Source organism: Protopterus annectens, chromosome 7.part0 (genome assembly GCF_019279795.1).
Source record: "Protopterus annectens isolate FY-2018-M chromosome 7.part0, PAN1.0, whole genome shotgun sequence".
NCBI lineage: Eukaryota > Metazoa > Chordata > Ceratodontiformes > Protopteridae > Protopterus > Protopterus annectens.
The window spans coordinates 1,186,724,038-1,186,751,304 of NC_056739.1; the positions used below are offsets into that span (position 1 = coordinate 1,186,724,038).

At 38.2% G+C, this 27,267-nt stretch overlaps 1 protein-coding gene across 2 annotated transcripts in view; it reads left to right on the forward strand.

Annotated features, from left to right (window-relative positions):
- The window catches only part of IDH3A (isocitrate dehydrogenase (NAD(+)) 3 catalytic subunit alpha), a 637,839-nt gene that overhangs the window by 8,198 nt on the left and 602,374 nt on the right, over nt 1-27,267 (forward strand). The window contains exon 1 of one of the 2 annotated variants that reach the window (XM_044077800.1): nt 3,366-3,641. The exons of the other annotated variant lie outside the window; for it this stretch is intronic. The gene's annotated coding sequence lies outside the window, so the exon portion shown is untranslated. Of the gene's footprint in view, nt 1-3,365; nt 3,642-27,267 lie in introns of those variants that run through there. 2 annotated transcript variants of the gene reach the window in all.

The window sequence follows — 27,267 nt, forward strand, 5'->3', positions numbered from 1 at the left end:
CTCATTCCTTAAATTCCTCTCTCTTCAACAGATAGGTGGGAAAGTGCCAGTGTCTCAATTTTTTTCATTACCCTGTGTTTCTATTTTAGTTATTATTGGTGGGTAAACTGAAGTAATTATTTAATGCCTACCAAAACTTTCAATTAAATGCACATGTTCCTGTGAAATGTAAGCTCTGTCTAGCCTAGCCTAGTTTTTATATTTTGGGGAATGATGTTTAAATTCACTCTGAACTCCTAGTACTGAATTCACATCTTCCATGCCAAATATTTTCATAACTTTCTTCAAAAATCTACCCTCCTTTTTTATATTTTCCCTTCTGGGCCCCCAGACACATCTTCACTGCTGCAAATCAAATTCCAGTCCCCACCTTTAAGTAATATTCCCTGCTGAAAGCTGATTGTTTGTTTCTTCCAGAATTTTCTTAAGCTCCTTTATAACTGTTTTAGGTGGAATATGCATACATGCCAGTATAATCTTCCTCCCTTACCAGGAGCCCCTTAATATTGCAGATCCATCCATCCATCCATCCATCTATCCATCCATTAACAACCTGTTTTTACCATATGGGTCGGGGTACCACTTCAACAGTGGCAATCGTCTAGAGCCAAGGTTTACACCACTGGATGGCTAGCTCTGCCACGGTAGTTCATCAACACCACACACTCATGGCCAATGGCCAATTTAGAGTGTCAGTCCACCTAATGCAAGTCTTTGGAATGTGGGAGGAAACCCACACAAACACAAGGAGGACATGCATACTCCCCACAGAAGGTGCCTCAGCCGATAATCAAATCGGGGAACCAATACTACAAATCTACCATTATTATCTTTTTTATTCTCTTCTATCACTGTTGGAGCTCCTCTTTTCCTTTGTCCCAGGTTTTCTGCTGAATAATCATCTTGAAAAAGGTTATCAAATTCACATGCTGAGTTCTGTGTAAATGTATTTCCTGTAGCATAGCTGTTTGCACGCTACATTTTTTAATATAGTTCACTACTCTTTTGTATACATCTGTGAGACCATTAACATTTAAAGATAATACAGAATGTGTCGTTATGTTAAAAAGGTATTATCCCCACCTTTTATGTGTTGCAGTTTTTTTTGTTAAATATCTGGTTCCAGCTTTTGTCTTACATGCATACACTAATGTTTGGTAGGTTGATCTTTTATTCAGTTGTTTCTTGTCGTATCCATTTGAGCCTATGTCACACCTTACAAAAATTTGTTTTCTTGATAGCCATCAAAAAAAAAAAAAAAACACCCCTAGTACACCCTTAAAACCTGTTGACTTAATACTGACACACAGAAGTATGTACATCTTCAAATATTTAAATTTTACCCTCCTAATAGGAGCAGTTGTCCCAAATTGACAGATTTGGGTTAATCTAAAAAGAATGTTATCCATGCTAAGGATCATGGTACAGCCTGTGCTTCTACTACGTACTGTCTGGTTTTGTCTTGTCTATTGCTCTCCCAGATTAGAAAAGCACTTGAACACTTTCAGAAAACATTTTCTCCTAGCCATTGAGAGAAGTCTTCTGCTTTTATTGCTCTCTATCAGATTGTCTCCATGGAGACATGAGAACCAGATACAGAGTTGCTTCTACAAGCATTTGTTTATTTGTTAGAGGGAAGCTTTATTATATTCAGTGTTCCTTTTTATTTATTTGCATTCTCTTAAAAGTTGTTACTAGATCAAGCCAATGACCTGAAATCAATCATTTCCCTATGCAAGAATGAAAAAAAAAAAAAAAACAAAACATCAATTGTCTTGTATCATACTCTTTTTGACAAGACGTCTCTTCTTTTATTTACACTGCAGTGCCTAAATTTTGTAATGTTAAAAAAGGAAAAAAGGGGTACTTTTAACTTTAGTATCGTCATTACACTTGAAAATATCTGTGAATACTTACTTTATAGCATGCAAATGATATCATGCCCTATAAAAATACTACTGTTAAGAACAAAGTTTTGTTTTACTTTGTTAACCTTTTCCCTCCTCTCCCCCTCTCCCAAGTGCTCTTCCAAACATTAATGACGTGAAGTAGGGCATGTGCTTTAGAGTCCCCTACAATTTAACAAAGTCAAAAACAGTCCAATATTTCCAGGTTATCTTGTTCTGTTATGCTTCACAAATGTAATGACTGCTTTGTAATCCAACATTTGTCAGTTTACAAGTTGCTGGTTTTATTCCTGTTTATCTCCATCTCCAAAATCCAGTCTCTGCTTCATTTCCAACTTACTCTCGTTTTTTCTAGTCGACTCTTGTGCTTTTGTCTGTCAAGTATTTTCCGTTGAAACTTTGGGAAAGGTTTCACTGGCACAGTCTCTCTCTGTTCTTTATTACCAGAAGAACAAGAAGCAGAATATCCTTCTGTTTCACAGCTCACGTTTGTTGGACAAACTTTTGTATTTCTTCCTTAGCATGTTCTGCATCAAAAAATTGTGTCCCTCCAGGAAAGAATATTCTGAAGATAGCTGGGTACAACAGTTTGAGTCTCATTCCTGCTTCTTGAAGTTCCCTGATTAGTGGAACAAATTGACACTTCTTCTGCCTGGTGTGCAGTGAGTAATCATTTTCCACAAACACAATACTGTTTCCCACTTTTAGTACATTATCCTTCTGTCACAGTTTTGTCAGTCAGATCCTTCTGCTGGTAGGATTGCATATTTACTATTAAAGCTGTATAGGTTGCTTTCTCATGGTCATGTTTGGAGCATACACTTGATGTGTTCTTTCAAATAACAATAACTGCTGTGGAATACCACTTCAGTTGCTTATTTGTGCTTTCATAAAATTAATACAATCTGTTCCTTCTAGCATCTGTGGTACAGCAGAAAATCTCAGGTTTTCCCCAAGTGCCCTGCCATCTAATTCTGTTATTTTTTGAAACATCTCTTCTTGAGCAGTCCCATATTCAGCCGGCCTTTTCTTCATTTCAGCCTCTGATTTTTGCACTTGTATCACCTCATCTGACTATCTGTTTATGCTTCTTCCCTATTTTTCCAGCCTTCTGTTATTTGAGCTGTTATACTCCGTCATATTTTTCCAGCCTTCTGTTATTTGAGTTGTTATACTCCGTCAGTGTTTTGTTGATTTTAATCAGCTCTGAGTACATTTGACTTATTTTTTCTTTTAGGTTACTGGAAGTCATGTCATGTCTTGCTCCAGAGATGGAGTTTTGCACTGCTTTTTGCTGAACAGTTGCAGAATTTTTCCTAGTCAGTGTTGTTTCCTCACCTTTTGTGATTGATTTCCTTTCAGGTTCTCTGAATTTCTTTTTTGCTGGCATCCAGACAGTGCACTTACTAGCCAGTTACTGAAATTTACACAAAAATACGAGTCTACTGGCTCCCTGTCCTGAGTTTCTGTTTTCACACTAAGAGAGCTGAAATTAAGCTGTTGCTCAATGTGTAGCCGTCTTGGAACTAAAGCTTGTGGAAACGTTTGCCTTCTGTGGATGTTACAAGCACAGCTAAAAATGATCTGACCATGAACAGAGTAACACAGACCCAAGCTTTTAATAAGTCACACGAGATTTCTTCAGAAATTCAACAAACTACAGTCTCAAAACTACTAACGGCGCCATGTATAGAAATCCACCAGTAAAGAATACACAAATTTATGCACTGAAAGGTATTTTTAATTAACAGTTTTTAAAAGCACATATATTTGTATATCCTAAATTAAATTTGGTACTTGCGTATTATCACCACCAGATTTCCGAAGTGCGATAATTCGTCATGTTTATTTGGAAACAGGTTGCTTGACATACAATGGGGTCTGGAAAGAAGTAAGTAGTAGTTTGTCACAGCTGATATGAGGCAGGAGGATGAAAAAAGATGAAATTATGTACTTTTGGGTGATGTGCCTCATTTACTCTCTACAATTTAATTTTTTTTACCGCTTTACAATTTCTGCATCCCTCATTACCATGTTAGGTAAAGAAAAGAGAGTCACGAAATACGCACTGACTTTTCCTGGGCAGTAGTCACCAAAACCAAAGGTGCCTGTAAGGAAGCGTAAGTAATGACTCAGTGCTTGCTCGAGGAGTGCTGCCTTTCTCCCCTGCAGGACTCCTGTGCGAGGGTTGTCAAACCTTAAGCCGCTTCACACAGATATGTATGTAAATCTGAACTTGTTCACTCACAAGTCGCAACAGGCAGTCAGATTACTAACAAGAGGTCCTGTACATGCTGAGGGATTCATTGCAATCTGTCCGAAATGTAAGTATGTGACATTATGGTCTGGCCATGGAAAGGTCTTTGAAATGGGCTGCTTGTCTGGGTGGGAATGTGCTGTCTTTCACGATTTGAAACTTAAAGGACGAGTGACAAGCAGCAGTCATGTGACTAGGTTGGGTAACGATGCTACCAGGGAAGAGGAATGTGGCAGTTATTCCTCTTCCTATGTGAAGAAGTATCTGACAGAATAGTACTTAATGGTTGACACTTCCCTTCTTAGGTGAACAGACCTCGTTTTGCGAAAACTTGTACAAATTACGGCAGTTCAGAAATCTGGTTGCAATAATACATGAGTACCTTAAATTTCAGTGATTTAAATAGTGCACATAATTATCTCATGCCTTACAATTTTAAAATACTTCTGATAGCCAGAGTCATTTAGTACTGGGACATTTAATTTCGAATGCCACTCTACGTCATGTTTTCAAGTAAAGATTTAAAATCACCATCCAAAGTCCACATAGTATAATACAAAAAATTAATTATTGAATGTTTGTAAATAATGCTGTGTTTATATCCTGCATTGTCCATTTGCTTCTTGTTGATGACATGGTAGTGTTTATAAATTCTGTACTTTTTTATTTTCTCTGTTTTTCCTACACAGAATGCATCACAACTAGGACAACCACTTGTACATAATCCTAATTTCCCATGGGAATTGCTATGGGTTTAGTGGTTATTTTCTGAAATGTACTTTTGAATTATGGACTGTCTTATTAATGAACTGTCTTATTAATGAACAATAGTTTCTGATTAACCACATTGAGTGGTTTGGGGTCTTATAAAGATTTATTTTTGTAGAATGGCTATCTGAATGATATGATTGCAGAAGTATTCACCAAGGTGAAAACAGGCAGACTGTATGTATTGAACTAAGCTTGTTTATTACCAATAACTTGAGCTCGGTTATGAATACAAACTGGACATCAACGATATATTTAAGTGACAGCGTAGCTGCTTTTTTTGTATTAAAACATTATGTATAAACATTTAAACATTTTGAAGGGACATGGTGAGTTCAGTGTGGTTGGTCAGAAGCCTTGTACTTGACCTCATAATTTAAAGTTTGTTTTAGAAGGCAACCACTATAACCACAAAGACTCAACCAAGGAATCAGTCATGCATGCATGAGGCTTTTGACAGTGTTATAGATATGTGGGCACTTATGAGGTAGTATCTGGTTTTGAAAGGACAGCTGATCTGAGGCACAGATATATTACAGTTGGCAACATTGAAGTGTAATGTATCTAGCAAGCTGTGCTAGTTGTGATGCATTCTGTACAGGAAAGGCTCTGAGAAAATTACAGCACAGGATTTATGAATATTGCTATGTCATCAGAAAGAAACAAACTATGCCTATGTACAGGCATAGTATTCTATGTAATGAATTCAAGAAATTTGAATTGTTTTTTGTTACAGCATGTGAACTCTAGTATCATGGGGTGATTTTAATTCTTTACTTGAAAAGTGTGAGTTAGAGTAGCATTTAAAAGTCAAACAACTCTGCTTTCCGAGGGCTAGATGATTCTGTCCATCAGAAGAATTTTAAAATTATAATCGGAAGTCAGAAGATAATTGTTTCTATGTAGTCATTGGATTGTTTGCATACATATGTTCTAGTTTAATTTATGTGCTGGAAAAATACATTGTGATTTTACAAGGTGAAAGCTCTAAATATTAAATGCCTGGTTCTGTGTTACTTTGTGATCAATTAATTTTTTTGGTTTGTCTACGAAGGGTGAATAATTTAAATAATTTACTGACTTGGGATTCGGTATTTTTGTGGATGTTATAAATGCCCATTTAGGGCCATTATAGGGAGACACTGCCCATATTCTTCCTTGCTCCTTCTACAAAATGGTTCTGGTTGATAGAGAGAGAGCTGGTAGCTGTTTGAAATATAGGGACTTGGAACGCAGAGTCATGTCATGTGGAGAACAAATGGCTGAAAATCTGGAATTTCATATAGTAAGTTTGAGACTGCTATTTCTTGCAATATTTCTTTTTCTTCAGGACATGGCAGTCTGAGTTTATGCATAGACAAGTTTGACAGTATGGGGGACTTGCTTCCCTGCAAAAAAAAAAAAAAAAAAAGTTTAAAGGTGGTGTATTATTTAAAATTTACTGTTCTGCATTTTGTCTTTTTTATTTTTTCAACTTATTGGGATGCAGCATTGCAAGTCCAACATTTCAGTAGGGAGTTGGGAGAGACATAATACCACTCTCTGGAATCTGGGGATAAGGGTTCCACCTCTGTGAATAAATCTGTCTTGGATATGAAAGATAAATAACAATGATCCTTCCCATCATCATAGATGCCTTTATTTGGGATTCAGATGATCCTTCATATGTGATTTTTTAAGACTGATTCAGGAGAAGGATAAGTGATCTTTGTCAAGTGTTTGTGCCTCCAAAGGTGCCACTCACCCTGTAGTGTCTGTTTTGGATGTGGCTTCCTGAGTAGTCCCTTCCTGTGGTGGATATATTTGAGCAAGTTACTTCCAACATTTTGGGCCACATCCTGTCTCATTAACTCTGGTTCTGCATAGGTTGGACAGTGTACTCAGCTGCCCAAGGGTTTTCCGATGTTGTCAAGCACTCACAAGCTGGATAGAGTGAATGCAGTATCTGTGCTGAAACACTGCTCTTCCCCACTGGCCGCAGAGTGTCATAATTGAAACAAGAAGACTAAGAAATGTGATCACTTTTATGAAGCATGTAGTTATGTATTCAGTATTGTCTTCAAGGACCTTGAACTGTTTTATTCACTTGGTCTTATTTCAGAGGGAAATTTTTAGACTTCCAAAATCTTGGACCAGAGGCATAGAAAGGGTGCGATGGAGAGGACAGTTGCCCTAGATACCAAATTCTGAGTGTTGCTGAACGGCTAACTGTTATTTTCTTGTAGTGGTATTGCATAGTTATTGGTTTCCTACATAATGCATTATTACCTTTAGAAAATCAGTGTGACAGTTTTCAGGCTTTCATTAAGCAGTCATTATCACTGATAGAAAGTGGTTGGTTGCCAAATGGATGTGTTGTCTGAAGCTTCAAATACAACTCTTACAGTTCTGCATTAGACCAGCTCTCAGCAGGCCATTTAAGAGACCAGATGGCTACCACATCCACTATTAACACACGTGGTCAAAAAGATCAAACATTACTGTGCCAGTTCTTTGAGCAGGGGCAAAATGCAGTGGTATCACTGTTCATCTGCATGCCTGGATATACCTTATTCTCTCAGTGCTGAGATTTAAGGTATTTCTGTGGACTTGTCATGGGTCCTTGTCTAGTTCTGAAGTTGGGACTCTCCTGGAAGAGACAAAGAAGGATCGGTAACCTCGTCAGATGGGTTTCTTTTAGGGCTGTTCAGCCCATGTATAAGAGATTACAAAAGAACTACCAGGGACTGTAGTTTCGTTGATTTCAGTGAGCAACAGCAGTTTGGCCAGTTGCAGTCAGGAGGCAAGCAGTTGGGTTGTGTCTCTGGCAGGTTCCGTGGTTCTCATCATGGCCAGAGTTGTATGTGTTTTGCTTTTGTAGAGGTTATCTGCGACCCTGAATTGCTGGCTGACCTTTGCCTTAATGTGATAATGAATAGATGATTGTCTCTCTCCTTAGATCACTCTGTAGGGATTTCAGTCACTAAAGAGTTACCCTACAATTGTGTTCCCTTCTCCTGATTCACTGCTTTTGGCTGGATATACTTCAGCCCCATCTAGTCCTAACAAGGGTGCAGGCCAAGTAAATACTCTTGAGGACACGGACAGTGTTCCACAAGATCAGTGATGATGTGGATATTACTCCCAGTTTGTTCTTGGGGAAAGAAAAGCCCGGGATCCTGAGACCAACTTGTCAACCTCACTTCCATTGTATTCCGTAGTCTACTGAATGTCTACCCAACCAATCTGTGTCATTGCTTTAAACTTGGTGGCACTTGAGTTGCCTGTTCTTGGTATGAATTTGTCTTTGGAAGCTCCTCCCAGTCTTGTCTCATCTATTCATACCAGTGAGCACATGAAGATTGAACTGGGACGGTCCTCTTTTTTGCTACTAAAGCTTGAGATGCTTTTTCTTTCATATGTTCTTACCTGCTTAGTGAAGCTCCTTTTTGCCATCTTACTTGTATCTAGGACAAGACTGCCATACACTGGATAGTCTTCTATATAGTTTATTTATTATACCTTTAATTACATACACACTCTGCTTCATTTACTTTACTTGTCAATTCACCTAAACGCTGGACAAGATGGAAGGCCAGTCTGCTAGTTTTACCTCTGTTGCCAGCCTTTTAGCACTAGATCTCCTAAGGTAGGGCACAAACTGCCTTATGCTCACAGGTAATGAACTTGCACTTTCTACCTTTCTTACCACAGCAGAAATAGAAATGCTTTAGTGATAAGTGAGACTGTTATCAGGCTCACTTGACATGTCACTCACAAGGCTTGACAAGAAGAGCGTTACAGTGAGTTGTCTTTCACGAGCCATGATCTTTGATGTTTAATAAGGGGCCTAAGGACCCTACCTATGGACAGATCTGACTACAACACAATAGTGATTTATGTGGAAGAGAGCTGCTTAAGGTCTAAAATCCTGAAGGACATGTAGAAAGATATTTTTGAATGTGTTTTGTGGTTGACATTCCAGTTTGCTATCTAAGGGTGGCTTGCACGTTTCGTTCCAAGGCTTCTACATACTGGCTAAAATGTTGCTCCTAGTGACTTTTTATGCAGAATCCAGCTGATTGACATTTTAACATATCCAGTTTCAGAATTGATAGTTTAGATAAGGTGGCTTTTCCTCAATGTCAGAAGTCTAAAGAGTAAATTGATTGAACTTGAGGCACTCCTGCATTTGAAAGACACTTGGTTTAATTGTAGAGAAGGCATTCTGTCAATATCAGGATGCTTTTTGTGCTTTCAGACCCAATGACAACTGTGGGGGAGTCTCTGTATTTGTCAAGGGCCATATCTTCAACTGTATTTAGGGACCCACACACTGAACTCCCCAAATTTCATATCACCCTTGATAAAATTAATTATCAGCTAATACCTTGTTATACAACACTTTCTTTGTTCCCTGATGGGCATATAAGATTTCCTCAGTGTTCTTCCTGTTAGCAAAAACTCCATTATTTTGGGTGACTTTTAGCTACCCATTTATAAACAGGGACCCTATCTTCATTGTGAAATATGCCCAAAAGAATCCTACATTTCGTAAACGAGATATCTTGAATAGTTTGTATAAAAACTTACTACACAACCTAGCACTCTTGACATGATTCTTGCTAATATAGCAACGTCTTGCACTAATCCTCTTGTATCTTATTCCCTAGTGAAGTTTGACAACAAATGTGTGACCTTTTCCATGAAACTACCAAAAGCCCATACAGTAAATCCCACTGAATTCAGGAACTATAGATGTACCATCCTCAGCCTACTCTGTGAAGAAATATCAAAAATAACTTTTATACCTCACCTGGCCTTCATATACAATATACATCACTAAAGAGTTTTTCACCCATTAAGAACTACCAGCCCCTGCAGGACTAGGTATCACAGGAAATTCAAAAACAAACTACCATGGTGGGCTATCACCATCAACAAAAGTATACAACGGAAGAAAGAACTCCTTAAATTATTTAATGCATACAAAACTCCTCTTTTCAATGATAGCATCAAAAGCTTTGCCTATGTATAAATAAAAACAAATTGAAGAATATTTATCAGGTCCACTAAAGGAACCAATGAGCCTAAACTAATCTCTGATACCAAAAATGAGTATAAATCCTTTAGTGATGTTAGAAAACCAAGAAACAATACCTTTATTTTTAACTTATTCATAATCATGCCTCGTATTCTGACCCAATAGATAATGCCAATATCCTTGCAAACAAATTTAGTGCCAGTTTCACTCCCCCAAGATTTCTATCCAAACCCCTGAAATATCTGAATCCCCTTACTTCCCATATTTATCTTTTAAAGATTGTTTATTGGAAGTGCTAAACCAGACCAAAAAATACATCCCCCTCCATGGGACTCTGCAATATACCTGATTGCGTAATTAATGGTGTTCTTAATTAATAGTGTTAAACATGCCCTTGCAGTCCTACTCCATAAATTGTCTTACCTAAGTTTAGCTATTGTTTTTTGTCCCTGATGAGTGGCACATTGCAGTGGTTATACTTCTCTGTAAGATGGCCATCGAACTGACCTAGGAAATTTAGACCTGTTAGCCTTGCATGCCTTGTTTGGAAAGCCACCAAATGCATTATAATTGACCTAAACTACAATATCAAGAATCTTGTTATACTTCAGTTTGATTTTGTAAAGGGTAGATCCTGTCTATTCAATATGGTAAAATTCTTTGAAAGATTTACAGCGGATGTAGGGGGTGGTTATGCAGTACACATGGTCAAGGCCTTCAACACCATTCCTTATGCTGGCACCATACTTCTTTGTTTTAAAAACTGACCCATATGTAGTAAGATGAATAGTAATTTGACTGAAAGACATAACTCACACTGTGCGATTTGCAGGTGACTCATCAAAAGTATGAAAGTGACCAGAGGTGTCCTTCAGGGCTGTGTGCTGGGACCTTTCCTTTTTGGCAGTTACTTGTCAGATCTCCAAGTAGAGAGTCACAACATCTAGCGAAGTCTAACATCAAAACTCTCCAGAATTAACTCTGCCTAGTAAAATTGTGGTGTACTAAAAAGAGTAGTACCAACAGTTTTGGTAGATAATCTCCTCCACTCATCATATCATGTAGATAATACATTACAAAACAAAACTTTAGTCAGGAACCTTTAAGATTTTGGGTTGATAGTGCATGTGCGCTCTCTCTCTTTTAACTGTAATGTGACAACAGTTGCCAAGAAGTCCTTGTAGTTAGCACAGCTAATTGCCCAAAGAAAATTGTGAAGGTCTAAAGAAATAATCACTCTCTCCACTTGGCACTGATCCGACCAGTTGTTGAGTAAAGCATCCTCTCTTTGGGATGTATCTCACTAAATGTGTCAAACAATTGGACTCCACATGCTCCCAACTAAAAAAGATGATTTTGATTTGTCAGGATGGCGAGTAAGCAGCACAGAGGCACATAGGACAAACATCCATGATGTCTTTAATCAGACAAAACAGTTTAGAAGAAAAGTCTACCATATGATGTAACTTGTAGCTAGGTTATTAGTGCGTAAGCTGTATGTCTCATAAATGCCCCTAAGCCATTTTTTCCTGTTGGCTTTACCTCAGATTTGCAGGAAATTGATCGTAAGGGGGGACTTCCACTGAACTTAAGAACTATAGACCCATTTCAATACTATCCCCTCTGGCCAAAATCTTAGAAAAATGTACTCCTACTTGGATACTACAATACCTCCTGGAAAACAATATCCTGTCCCCTATTCAACATAGTTTCAGACCCACCCATAGCATCACTACTGCCCTCCTCTGCTTCGCAGACACAATAAATCAACTCAAAAGTAAAGGCCTGTATGTGTCAACACTATTTTTGGATATGCCCAAAGCATTTGACACGGTATCCCACCAAATCCTGCTAAACAAACTAAACCAATATACCTATCAAAGCCCACAGTAACCTGGTTCCACAGTTACAGGCACCAGGCTGTGAAATGGGATAATTCTCTCTCACCAACTTCATAACTACAGGAGTGCCACAGGGGTCTATCTTAGGACCCCTGCTTTTCACAGTATTCACAAATGATCTCCATATGTCCACACACCATGCATCTATCATTCAGTACGCAGGTGATACTACCTTAATCTGTGCTGCATAAAATATTCCTAGCCTTCTGCGAACAACTCAACTAACATTCTCTGATGTAGAAAATTACCTTACCAAAGCCCAACTTATCCTCAGTCCTAAAAAACGCAACTAATGATTATAACCAGTGCTAACAAAAAACCCCAGCAACAGTCAGTTCACCATCTACTTTACAAACTCTACTCCAATCACTCCAGTGTCACAGACTAGGCTGCCACCTAAAATTTGATACTCATCTCAACTTAACTATAAGAAAGTACATGCCAAACTAGGATCACTCTACCACATTAAACCATTTCTCACTATCAATACAAGATCTTTCATTGCTCGCTCCCAACCTCTAGCCACATTACTTTATGCAGCCCCTATTCTAACAAATCTCAATAAAACTGACCTAAGCAAAATGGAAGCATGCTACAACAGAATTGCCCGCTTTACTGCAAATTACCCATATAGGACCCATCACTGTACTGCTCTGCACCAGCTCAAATGGCTTGAACTGCCCAACCTACTAACTTATAATCAACTCTGTCTACTACTCCCCCAATAAGTGTCCTGCCCTCAAAAACCTAGTACAACAACATTCAGTCACAATACCTCTTCGATCATCAAACTATTACTTGAAGTCACTAGCAGCAATAATAGCTTTGGAGACTCACTATATAGTACTGCAGTGACTAGAAAATTGAACACCCTCCCAGTTAGCATACAAATCATATCCTCTAAAGCCGCCTTTTAAAACCTCATCAGGCATCTACTAAAGCAAAGCTGGCTGTGCCATGGCTACTCCCCAGGCTAGAGCAATCAGGCAAGGAACATGTACTATGCCCATCTTACGTGCTAAATTCCCACTCTCACTCGCATATACTGACCCCATCAAGTTAAATAAATGCTACTTTTAAAAATAGACATTAACTAGTACTACCACTGGTCTAATTACAAACAGTTACCATGAAACTGTATGATTAGTTATACTACTAACAAAGGTTCTTTTTTCACTTCCTTCAGTGGGCTGTCTTTCAAACTACTGCTAAAAATATTCCAGTGTACTGTGTATACATTTTATTGTGTGTACAGACCAAAACTGGATACCATGAAACTTATTAACTATACCTTATTATTAATTAACGTTTTTATTTCCTGAGCTTGTGCTGTCTCTATACCACTGCAAAAACATGTATATTTTATGTGTATTTATGATACTGTTTAGTCATAAAAATGTATCTTTAATTGTCTTTCAATGTGGAGCTTTTCTCCCTGGGCCTCTGCTGAAAAAGGGCCTTTGGCCCACTCAGACACCCCCGGTTAACAAATGTAAAATAAGTAATGGGCTAGCAGCAGCCATTAAGAAATTAGCAGCACATCCCATCACCAGGCATCAAACCCTGGTCTAAGTCATACTTAATGACCATACACAGGCATCATGCAGGCACTGTTCCAAAAAAAAAAAAAAATTAAGGCTAGCAGTGGAGTTTTAGTAGTTGTCATAGAAAAGTTTATCTGAAAACTTATAATTTTAGTTAGGGTTCCCTGCTGAGGAAACTTCTTTCAAAATATCACTTTTTGTGAGAAAAAGTTTTACTATTATCAGAAATATAGCTGTGGGCTAATACTTGAGGCTTTGGGGGGGGGGGGGTTGCCATTAAAAATGTATCTGAAAACTTAAATTTTCCAGTAAGATAGTTCACGGATTCTTTAAAGCTCCACTGCCTTCTTATCAGGCACTTTAATTGGTAGAGCATTGACAAGGCTTCAGGTTCTTCAGTTCTATGCTCCCCTGGCTGCAACAAAGTTGTGTGGAAGTCTTTGGTCTTCAAACCAGTTTCGTCGGCCACTGCTGACTGACTCTACTGTGCCCACTTCTGGTACCTTGGACCACTCATTGAGTTCTCTCAACCCCTATTGTGTAGTTCCTTGAGAAGCCACTAAGAACTGGGAGGCAAGTCCTATGGGCAAAGGAAGAACCAAACTTTATGTTGGAGGAGGGCGCAGATGAGGCTGTACTCCGAAGCCACCCTAAGGAGCTTGACTTCCAGGGAAGGCACCCATCTTTGAGTTGGTCTTTTTTTTGGGGGGGGGGGGGGGGGGAGGTCTCATCTCCCAGGCAAAGAAAATAGAAAGTTAAAACATTTTCTTTTCCTGAAAGAGTAAAAAATAACTGTACAGCTGGGATAAAGTTTTCACATCAGTACACAAAGAACAGAACACGGCTATGTAAAATAAACCAAAAAGCTTTTATTATAACTTAGTAAGTGCTTTCAGCACAAAGAACAGAACACGGCTATGTAAAATAAACCAAAAAGCTTTTATTATAACTTAGTAAGTGCTTTCGCGTTGTCCATGATGCTACATCAGACTTTAAAAATACACAAGTTAACACTCACTATTTAAAATACAAACCACAAATCAGAAACTTAATTTCAGTTATGACATCATAACAAGCTGTCCAATCAGCTATAGAAACTCTGACAACAAATTAGACAGTACATGATCTGCCACTGTGTACTAAAAAATAAACAAACTGTAATTTCTAGTATGGCTTAAGTATATATAAAAAACTACTTATCTGCTAGTCGCCTAGTTCTAACAGTAGATATGTGCTTAGTCATGGTAAAATATACAAGTCCCAAACCATTAAATATAGTTTTGTGAGACTCGGAAGCAAAACCAAACCATTAAATATAGTTATATGAGACTCTGAAGCAAAAAACAAAAAAAAAAGGAAAAAATTCAGATCACTTGATTGCCAGAATTAAATGGCTGTGTGAACATTTAATGTCTTGTGTGTGCTTACTTTATTGAGCTCTCTACGTAAAGAAAACATATAAAAGCTGTGGGTTCCTATCTGTTGTATTTAGAATTGCTAGAAGTTTCCAACATTCTTGAAAGCTAGAACTAGGTGATTAGCAGATCGGTAGTTGGCAGATCATGTACTGTCTAATTTGCTGTCATTTTCTGTAGCTGATTGGGTGGCTTGTTATGATGTCATAAATGGAATTAGTTTCTGATTTGTGGTTTAGATTTTAAATTGTGAGTGCTAACGTGTATTTTTAAAGTCTGATGAAGTGTTGAGGACAACGCGAAAGTGCTTACTAAGTTATAATAAAAGCTTTTTGGTTTATTTTACTTAGCCGTGTTTGTTGTCACCCATTTTTTATTCTAGTTCTATTTTTCTTTTCCTGTTCCTCATGGGATGGACATGGAGAATTGGTTTGGCTATTTCAAGCCTTTCAATCTTTAAATTCTGACTCTCTCCTAAAATTAAAAAAAAAAAGAATTTTCTCTCACTCGGATTCAAATTCTGATGCTCAGTTTGTAGGACAGGACTTGGATTTTGGTTGTGTTTTTCAAGTGCCTGTGCCATGGGAGAGGGGAATCGGAACTTTTCTTGATACTATAGCTGGAATAAGAGTTGTTTCAGTGGACACACAGTAATTCCAGAATCCAGCAAAGGTATTATGACGTATTACAACTGGAATTTTCTCAGCCTACCACTGTACCTTCTGTCTTGCCAGCATTAGAGGATGCTTTCTTGGCAGCCAGCATTAGAGGATGCTTTCTTGGCAGCCAGCAATTTGCCTAACAGTCAACTTCCTGCACTTAAAAAGTCTAAATTAAATTCTGCTAAGTTCCTCCGATACATAAATTTCTCTTTTTCAAACTCCAGATCAGGCCCTGCAGTTTTTTCTTTGTCAAATCTATCTTCTGATGAGCATCCTTTCGGCAGCTAACCTTATTCCTTCTGACAGGGATGGGAAAGCATTTGATAAATTTGGGAAGAAAGTTTTCTTACATTTTTGCCTTCAGGATACTGAATTGTCAGGATCACATCTCCAAGTTTTTGGTGGCTTCTTTTGATGGTATGAGGGAGTTGCTGATTTCCCTTCCTTGAAGACTAAGACATCTGAATTCTTTATTATCCATGTTCTTGTGACACTGCTGATGTTGTGTCCAGAACAGCTGATAGTTCGTCATTGATGAGAAGATTTGCCTTGCTGTGTTGTCAGAATATACAAGATGATGTCCTGAATGCTTTCCTGGATAAAGAGGTATTATTTGGTGTGTTCCCTGCCGAGGCCCTTAAAAGATTTGATGAAAGAGAAAAGTTAATTCAAGGGGTCACTTAGATTTTCTAACCTTCATGTCAAAATATAATAAACTTTCCTTCTGCCTCAGATTCATTTTATAGGAAACTGTCTCAGCAAGGCACAGCCAAACAATAGTTTGGAAAGCAGTGTTAGGGAGGCTTAAAAAAGGGAGGATCCTCCTAAAACTAAGGACATTCTAAAAAATCAGACCAACTATATGCTTCTTCATATACCCCCTCCCAGTGCTGGCATTTCAGCAGCACTATCCCAAAGTGTAGGTCTTTACCTACCCTTAGGGCACCAGATAACTTCAGACACTTGGATTCTGAGAATCATTCAAAAATGTTACAGTTGACATTAGGAGTCCCTTCTTCCATTTTGGGCAATTCCTCCACAGTCATCCAAGCAAACCTCCCTCTTTCCTCCTGTCTTGGAAAATATGTTGTTGCAAGTGGTCATAGAACCTCTTCCTCCAGGTCAAGCAGGGAAAGGATTTTTATTGAAGAATCTTTCTGTTGCCAAAGAAAGAATGAACATAAAGAGCTATTCTAAAAGTCTCAAAATTCAAACTGCTTTATTTTTGTGGTAACTTCGGTTTTAAGATACTTACCACATTCCAGTTCAGATTTCAGACATTGAGATCTTGTAAAGCTCGTTTACAGTTTCAGTTCTCTGCCTTACTCTTTGGATTATCTTCAGCATCAGTTTGCAAAATACCCGGCTCTGGTAATAGTGCGTTGTAGGGTGCAGGTCATTCACACTTTCCCATATTTGGATAGGTGCCTTATTTTTGCATATTCTTTTACAACAAGTCAAGAATCTCTGTCTTGGGTAAAAAAATGTCTTTCCCAGTCTGCGGGTTCAGGTGAACATAGAGAAGTCTTCTCTCATGATAGTGTTCCTGGGATTTCTTATGGATAATATCTCTCATGATGTCTTTTATTCCGTAGGACAAATCAAGTTCTGATAGTCTCCAGCCAGTCTCTGACATTTTCTAGGGAATGTGTCAGGATTTTGGGTTTCATGAACTCCTCGACAATTCTGTTTATTCATTTGCGCAGACTTCACATAAGGAAAATTCAGTGGCTCCCGAAACCATTTTGGACTCAACATCAGCATCCCCTATTTCCGATTCCAGCACTGGGATTTGCCAAGAAGGGAATTACTCTGGTGAGTCTATCAATTATTTCTCAAACCCAGGTCTCCTCTTTTCCTGTCCATTGCCTACTCGGTCTGTAATCACAGATGCCCCAAACTTTGCTTGGGGAGCTGTAAAAGTATTTGAAAGTTCAAGATCTGTGGGGCAAATGGGACAAACTGAATCACACAAAAGGGTGAAAGTTCAGTGTGTATGGAATAAACGGGACAAACTGAAACACATAAATGTCAAAGAAATGTTGGCTCTAGTAAATGCTGTCTAGTTTGTAAATCATCTGTGGGTTCTAGGCCTTCTACTAATCACAGACAAAGCAACAGTGATGTGCTTCATAGGATCTAGTTCCCACCTTGCTTATCTCCTTTGCAGACAAGCAATGCTAGCTTGGGCATTAGCAACTCGGCACAGTCTGTCCACCAGGCTCCTTACTTTCTGACAGGGTAAAGTGTTATTGTAGACTAGATCAGGTCAGACCCTAGTGCGTGGATGTTTCACTTGAACTGTCTTCCAGGAATTGATCATCTGTGGAGAATTCCTTGAGTAGATGTGTTTGCCTCTAGCCATGCCACACTAGATACATTCTGCTCCAGTACTCTTTACACACAGGCCTGGAAGACGGTTGCTTTTTCATTCCCATGGGCATGAATGTTTCTGTATGCTTTTCTACCCTCTAGCAACGTAGGTAATTCTAAAGATTCAGTAGAACTGTTAAGGGTAATTGTAGTGACCCCCTTTTGGCCCAGGCAACAGTGGTTCTTCCTTCTTTTCAAAACGTACAAGGACAATTACCACAAGCTTCCTCATCAAATGTACTTGATCACAGAAGATAGGGTTTGTTTGATATAGCATAACCTTCAGTTCCATAACTCACTGCCTGGATAGTAGACTTTTAGTACCTTTAAGGCACCTTTTTTGAAGGACATGCAGCAGGTATTTAATGGATGCAAAGAAAGCTGCTACTAGAAATGCACATATTGTTAAGTGGAAAAGGTTTTCTAGTTGGAGCCAAATTAAGAACCAGAACTCTCACCAGTCCTGGATGCCTCTAGTTCCACAATATTTGAGAGTTATTCTTTTGTAATGATTCACCTTTTGGTCATCTTTACGTGTGCGCTTTTAATTTCCCCTTTCTAACCAGATTCAAGTCAAACGGTTTTTGAAAGAGGTTTTACATATGTGTCCACCTTATGTCATTTTTCATAAGGATAAGGTAACTTTGAGAACATATCCTTCATTTATGCTTAAAGTAGTTTGAGTTTACTTTCAGATAGCCTATTCATCTCACTGTTTTCTTTCCAGTAAAAGAAAATGGGCAATCTGTATCGAAACAAGCAATTTCTAAATGGTTGCCTCATTCTGTTGTATTTATTTACTCTTACCTTGTATCTGTATTTGTTGACCAAGGTAGTACACTAATCAGTATTGACAAATTTCAGGCTCAGTCTGGGTGAATTTCAAACAAATGAAAAAGACATAACAGAATAGTTCAAGCTAATTAGATAGAAAACACTGTGTATGTACATTCAAGCAAACAAGCACAGTACAATGTACAATTAAACAGTGTGTAATGTACAATATTTACACTAGTTCAGGCTAATTAGATAGAAAAAACTGTATATACATTCAAGCGAACAAGCACAGTACAATGTACAATTAAACAGTGTGTAATGTACAATATTTACACTAGTTCAGGCTAATTAGATAGAAAAAACTGTATATACATTCAAGCGAACAAGCACAGTACAATGTACAATTAAGCAGAGTGTAATGTACAATATATACACTAGTTTCTAAAGTGGGGTCAATCTTCAGTGAATCTTGAGAGAGAAGAAGAGTCTCCGAAGGGAGCTAGGTTAGGTGATGTGTCTTGTGTTGAAGCTGGAGCATTTTGCTTGGGTATAGCAGTGCTTTACGAGATGCCTTCTGAATTTGGAATGTGTCAATTTTCTTAATGTTGATGGGACGAGCTTGCAAAAGAACAGGTGCTTGAGAGGAGAAAGCATGTGCAGTGCTGTGGAGTTTGGTTGTAGTAGCAAGAGTTGGTGTGGCTCGTGAGTAGTGTTTCAGGTTGTATGAGGAGTTTTTGTCATGAAGCCTAGCTGCAAGGGGCGTAATTGTGTGGAGTTGGAGTATTTTGTAGAGTTGGGATCCTACATAGGTTAAATCTTTTACAAGTAGCCATTTGGCTTTCTCTAGGGTTAATCAGTGATGCTTACAGAAATGTGAGTTTGTAATGAATTGGCAGATGCAGTTAGAGTCTGGAGAGTGCATCATTTTTTTTTCTTTTTTGAGGCAGAAGCAAAAATTGGGAGGCCATATTCAAGATGAGAAAGGAGAGCACCTTTGCCAATGGCTGTTCTTGCTAGTTGGGATGAAAAGGTGAGCTCATTTGGCTCAGAAGAGGGGGAAGAGTTTATTTTGGCCCTCACTTTGTCTATGTAGAAATGGGAATTTAGTGACTGTTGTTAAGGTAAAACTTGTTAAATAAACACTTAGCCTTGTGGCAGTTCGAAGTACATACTCTTTTATTAAAATAGAAAAGTCTTATCATAATAATACATTTTATCTATGAAACTATTGCTAATATTCAATAGAAATATTACAGAAAGGTACATTTTATACATTAGACCATTACTCTATATCCAATAGAAAATTACCAAGCTGGAAGAAATTACGTTTCATACTTATTTGTTTTATAGCTGTGGTAGCGTTGTCACTTCACAGTTAGACGTTGCATGTTCGATTCTCAGTTAGAGCGTCTTCTTTGTGTCGACATGCGTGAATGGGCATTTCTTCGCTGAAGGTTGTGCATTAGGCCCGGCAAGCCAGCACGTAAAAATCTACTGCCAATCATTAGCGGACCGGAGTTCCACTGTGGCGACCCCTAACCGGGAAAAGCCAAAAGACAGTTTAAGACTTGTTATCTATTTTTTAACCTAGTAAGGAATATTTTTTCGTTCTACTACGTGCCTGCAAGGAAAAGCAGTGACCCAGGCAAAGGTACTAGAAACTATTAAGTTTTTTTCCAGTACTTTTTCATGACTTCAGGATATTGTTACAATCACATGCACTGACCTGCTAACGTACACTTGCATTTCATTTCATTATTTTTAATCTCTACACTGTTCAAGCCATAGTCTTTGATATTTGAGTGGGGAGATTGCCTGTGTGGCATGGTTGTGTAGGTCAAAGATAGTTAGGTGCTTGGTGGATTTTCTCTGGAGTTTCAAAAAGCATAGTTTTGGTCTTGGTAGGGTTGAAAAGTAGTTTATAGTTTTATGATCCATTGGTAGAGCTCCAGTAAGAATAACTGGAGTTGACATTGAATGTTGGTGTGAGAGTGACCTGATTACTAAGTGACCATGTCATCAGCATAGAAGATAAGTGGGAGATGGGGGAGGTAACATCCACAAAATTCCCCTGCACGTAAGGAGTTGCACGGCTAATAGAAGGTCAAAAGATGGGGGAGGTAACAAGGAAGTTTGTTAATGAATATGGAGAAGGAGGGAGCAAGGATGGATCCGTCTTTTGCACATTTTGTAATGGTTGCAGATTCTGTTTGGGAGGAGTGTCTGTCAGTGAGAATGTTTTTAAACCAAGAAGCAGTGTCTGAACTGATAACCGTTTCAGTTAGTTTGTTTTGGAGAATGGAGTGGTCAGTGAGGTCAAATGCCTTTGTCCGGTCTATAAATAGGGCACTTCTAAGGATGTCACTATCAAAGTTTAGCAGGATGTCATCAGTAAGGGACCAAAGTGCTGTCATAGTACTTCATCCAGGCCAGAATCCACGTTGTTTGGAAGAGAACTGATGGAATTGCTGGAGACAGAGGGAGGGTTGGAGGTAGACTATCTTTTCAAAAAGGTTGCCCAGAATTGGGAACATAAATTATTAGATAGAAGTGAGAGGTATCTTTTCGGTTGGTTTGCTTTGAGAGTGGTTTAATTAGAGCATTTTGTGGCATGATGTTTTGTGTGAGACATAGATTATATATGTTGGTGAAAGGAAGAAATAAATGCTCTCTGCAGTTCTATATGAGTCAGGGGTTTATGTTGTCAGATCCAGGAGGGTGTCAGTAGAAATATTTTTAAGTAGAATAGAGACTTGTTTGAGATGCATGTATTTGAAGTGAAGAGGGGGATGAATGGTGGAGGGGTGGGCAATGCATGATCTGCGGAAGGTGTGGAGTTTATTGATGGGAGATTGCTGCATTCCGTAAGGAAATCCTCTGAAAGTTTGCTGTACCACGTTGAATGGTGTTACAGGGTTTCATAACAAGTCACTTCCTGGCAATGTCAAGGCCCACCAGGACTTTGGCTTCTTCAGTGTCTTTTTGGAAAGGGCTGGATGGTAGAATTATATTAAAGGTCGCTACTTGGTTATCTGTGTACACCTTTGCAAAGCGCTAATAGTAAGATTTTTTATGTCCAGAGCAGGTTTTGCTAGGACTATTCTCCAGGGGCTTCTGGAGTTTGACCCTTGTTTCCTCTCTTTCTTTCATTCTAAGGGATAGTACTCTGCCCATCTAGATTGGGCTTTCTAAGGGATAGTACTCTGCCCATCTAGATTGGGGTACTGCAACAGTAATATGATGATGAACACAGTACAGTTGTACAAGTGAATTTACCATGGGGAAGAGAATTTTTGCAGAAGATATTTTGCAGTATTTGACAAACACAAGGCAGTATTTTTGCAGTTCACAGATTGCAACATTTGATGCATCTCTGATGGTTGTTAATGCTAGGAGCATTACATTTTTTATTGGAAGATTTGCTGTGTGCCTAGAAGACTGGTATTAGCATTGTTTGTGAAATGTGGTTAAAAGAGCAATGACTGGAAACCAGTTCTGTCAGGGTATAAATGTTTTTACTGTAATGGACATTCTTTATTTATTTTATTTAACATTTGTTAACCGGGAAAGTCCGACTTGGAACAAAGCCAATTTTCAGCGGAGGCCCAGGGAGAAAGGCTCCAGATGCATGTCTTTGTAACATGGGAGGAAACCGGAGCACCCGGAGGAAACCCACACAAACACAGGGAGGACATGCAGACTCCGCACAGAAGGCACCCCAGCCGAGAATCGAACCAGAAAACCTCTTGCTGTGAGGTGACAACGCTACCGCTGCACCACTGTGCCATCCAGCATTCTAACTAAATTCAGGTGGAGATGTTATGATGGGGATTAAATATTATAAAACCTGTGATTATTTCATGTTAAATGATAAGGCCAATACTGTAGATTATATATCTGTGACAAAAACATCCCTGGAACATATAACAATTGTTGGAGTGTATAGACCACTAAAGTCAAGTGATGATTACCTAGAGGAATTCATGTATGGGACACAGAGGAGAATAATAGTGGATGGGGACTTAGATTTACCAGAAACAGACTGGAAAAATATTGATTCAGCAGCTTTGGTAAGGAAGTTATTTACAACGTATGTTTAGGAACAACAGTTGCTTCAGATTGTAAAAAAACATACCAGGGAGCAGAAAGTACTAGACATTGTCTGTGTTCCTGAAAAAATTGCTGTTACTTCATGACAAGTTTTACCACTGCTGATGTGCAGTGATCATGGGGGTTATAAAGGTTAAATTATTGCTAGGTAATTCTTCCAAATTGAAATCTAAACCAATGCTCCGAAGATTAATAACAGATTATATGGAGGCAAAACAGTCACTATGCAAAACTAATTGGAGTAATGCATTCAGTGGAGAAACTGCAGAAATAATGTGGAAAGTTTTGAAGAAGATTGTTTGAATGTGTAAAAAAAAATAAATAAATAAATGTTTAACATCTGGTTCTATGCACACAACTTCAGAAGGACATATTTCCATAAGAACAACATACTTGATTAAGTTGAGAGACAAACAATCTAAGAAATGAAAATAGGTCAGATCACAACTTTGAAAACTGAAATAAACAGATTAGACAGATACATTTAACATAGTGTGATGCACATACAAATATTTCAAGCACTGGCATTAATGCCCTTCTAGTTTGCCAATATACCAAAACACTTTTCCCCATAGTAAGTGTCCAAGATGTTGTTAAAAATATCTAAACTAGTACTTGTTTTAATGTAATTTGGTAGTCTGTTCCATGTATCAGCTACTCTGTCAGAATTCCAATTAGTGCACTTCTCATTCCTATAGAATCTTTTATATAGGTTCTTTGATTCTCTAGTACTTAAGCAATAACCCACTTCTGGGTGTGGGTAATGCTTGGTCACGAGGGCGAAGCCCGAGTGGCCAAACAGACAACCGTGGGTAAATCTAGCATTACCCACACCCAGACGTGGGTTATTGCTATTATACAATGACATTATTTAAGAAAAAAATACTTGCTTTTCTTAAATGATGTCCTTGTATAACGACGCCGTGCTGTCCTTCTGCCTCTGGCTATCTCCTCCTTGCCCTATCTGATGTACTGTGCATGCGTTTGGAACTTGCTTTCCCACACATAGCCAGTACATCAGTGTTCGGGAAAGTAAGCAACAGAGAAAAGAAGATCTCCGTTGCTACGCTTTTTTTTTTCTTTTGGAAAAAAAAAAAAAAAAAAAAAAAACTTAAAATTTAAAGAATATATAAACGGAAAAAAGTCTGGGCGACCAGACCTTTTTCTGTTGTATATTCTCAACAGGCACGCTGGTTGGGCTGGCTAATCAGCGTGCTCATTTTACGATGTTAATGGCCAGACATTGTATAATTTTTAATAACCCCGAACATTCCCAGAGGTAGTCTAAATGCCATATATACTTGAATAAAATCACCTCTTAAATATCTGTAAGAGACACTTTACAAGTTCAGGTATTTTATTTTATAATAACTTAAATTTTCACATCCACGGATGTCCTTGGTATATTTCCAAGTGACAAGATCAAGAAAAATTTGAAGAAAATGTATATAGAGATAATGAGCATAATAGGAAACCATTTTATAGATACATAAGGTGTGGTAGTAGTAAAGACAAACAAACTGATAAACTGTGTATAGATTTTAAAATGTATTTTCAGACACAGCAGATTATAGGAATATTTACAAAATCTTACGCAAAACAGTTTTGCTCCACAAAGGGGGCGATAAATTGTCCTAATGACATCCAGGTAACCTCGGATACTGAAATCAAATTAGATTATATTGAAAAAGAACTACGTAAACTGGATCCAAACAAAGCACAGGGAGGAGATGGAATTAGTAATGACCTGAGCACACTTTGGCATGAACTTACAGTATCATTATATCTATTATTTACTAGGTTGTATAAATGTGGGGAGATTCCTGAATATTGCAGGCATTTATTTAAGGGAAAGGGGGCGTAGGACAAACCCAGAGTCTTATAGACCCATAAGTTTTCTTTCATGTTGTGGAAAAAATAATGAAGAAAGTTATATTGGATAAATTATTGTCAGGACTGGAAAGGCTGCGACTTGAAGTAATGTATCAGTATGTGGATGTTGACCACCTGCAACATGATGATCTAGAACTATGTAATTACAGTTATGAATGAAAAAGTGTGCTGTGATATAATTTATATAGATTTAACATCAGCATTTGACAGAGTCGTACACAAAACTCTGAGAAATTAGAACATCAGCGTATTTATGTATTCTTGATAAGACAGCTGCGCATGGCTTACAAATAGGGCATGGCAAGTAACATACGGCAATTGGATCAGTAAAATTCAAGGTTGCAGTCAGGATGTCCCACAGGGCTCTGTCCTAGGCTGATACTTGTTTAGATTGCATCTTTCAGCTCTTTTTCATTTAAGCGGGTCTACAGTCTGTATGCAGATGATTTGAAATTGGGTAAACTGATTACACATTTTAATAGCTAGGGCATGTCTGCAAAAGAATTTGACTAAATTGACCTTCTGGGCACAGGAAAATAATATGCTGATAAATGCATCAAACACTAAAATATTTAATACTATGCTGATAAATATGTAAAAAAACTAAAACATTAATAAAACACACAGTTATTGAAACTGTAGATTTAATTTAGGGACGTGTATATAGATGGGCACAGCTTTGAGGTTTTCTATTCATATCAACTAATTGGTTAATAATAGTCCTAGAACTATATGTTGTATAAAAGATTTATATAAAGTCTAGGAAATCAGAAGTTATGAAGTTGTTGGTTACATTAGACCCAAACTTTAGTATGAAATAATAATATGTAGACGTAGTAAGTAAACAAGCATGAGTAAACTGGAAACAATACAGTGGAAATGTACCAAGGGGATCCATGGATGTTCAAATTTATTATTATGAAAGACTAAAATGTCTGAAGTTGTACAGTGTCTAATACAGATATTTAAGAGGAGATCTAATTCAGGTATATAGGACCTTTAGAAACAAATACCTCTGGGAATTTTGGGAGTTATCAGAAAGTAGTAGAGAATCATCAGACAGCATTTGTAGAAGGTTCTGTAGGAATGAGCACTGTAGTAATTGGTTCTCTGGGAGAGTAGCTGATGCATAGAATAGACTACCAAATTACTTTAAAGCAAGCAGTAGTTTAGATATTTTTAAGAATAGCCTGGGCACTTTTTATGGGAACAACTGTTCTGGAATATTTTACGCCAGGGTGTGGATTTTCCTTTTTCCTCACATATACCTAACTAGCAGGGCTCTAGCCTCCTTTACTCTGGGACATGAAATTTGTGAAGGTTTGGCGTCCTACCCACTGACTTTATACTGTTTTCCTCAAACCATACAAGTAGTTAGGGTGCGTAGGATGTGCCCTGAAGCTTTAAAGCTGACTTGGTTGTCGTATTCTTGGCAGGTTTTAACCCGTGTATCTTAGGCTACTGCAACAGTAATTTATTCATACATTTACTGATATGGTAAATTTCCTTGCACAGCTGTACCTTCCCTTAGTGCATTCCAGGGCCCTTAATATTCTGTCTATGAAGTGGCATTTTCTTAAGTCAGTCTTCAGCCGTTTCTCTTTTGGTTACCATCTATGCATCCTTTTCCATGCTTTACTTTTGCTTCAGCTCTGTCCCTCCCATTTGTTGTCTGGCAGTATTATAGGTCCTTGTCGTCATGTCTTCCTTCTAATGTGTACGTACCAAAGTGTTTATTTTTATTTTTATATATATTTTTCCTTATTCTTTAGCCTTTCTGTTCCTATTAACATCTGAGGAAATTTCTTTAGTAAGGTCTTTGTTAAACTTACTTTTCCTTTCTCTATGTCTGCCAAACTGAACAGCTATATGCTCATAGGAGCTGTACAGAGAAAGGGAGATTAAGCTGACAAAGTGTGTAATGGACAGCAGGTTATTAAAGGAAGTAGAGACGTCGGCATCCATTGCACAGAATGGAGTGAATGGTTTCTGCTATGAGAATAGATTGGAACCTTGATATAGTCAAACTTGAGGTGAAAAAGGCAACTGCATATCAACAAGTTTTGTAGCCTGAGGGGAAAAAAGACACTGAGGTGCATACCTCTCAATTTTTCATGATTTTGGTTAAATTTTTTGCTGTGCCTTTCTTAAAATCTGTGACACTTTGAGAAAAGGTGGTGGATTGCAATCAACCAATAATGACAACCACCATTACAGTTGCAGACTTGTTTTATTTGGAAAAAAATACGTCCGTTGATGCTCTCTTATCCTGTCTACTTTGAGTCAGTGGTAACAATATTTCAAAGTGTTCCTGGTGATTTTTCACTTTGTCCTTGATTCTGGTGATAAGTTTGGCAGCTATATTGATGAAGAAGGCATGAAGGAGTAGATAGACCATGTTTGGGAAATGAAGTTAGGATATTTCCTAAAGGAGGCGAAGAAGTATTTCATCGGAAAGGTAGAACATATGTGGACTGTATTTGTAGGGAAAGTAACAGTGACCTATTTGTCAGCAGGGGAGGCAGGCTGCAAATGAGGTGAAACAGATTACAAGGGGGGAAGGTAGAATGGGAAGAGGCCAATAACTTATTTGGACTGCAGGCTAGATATTGCCTTCCCTATCAGTGACTGATATCA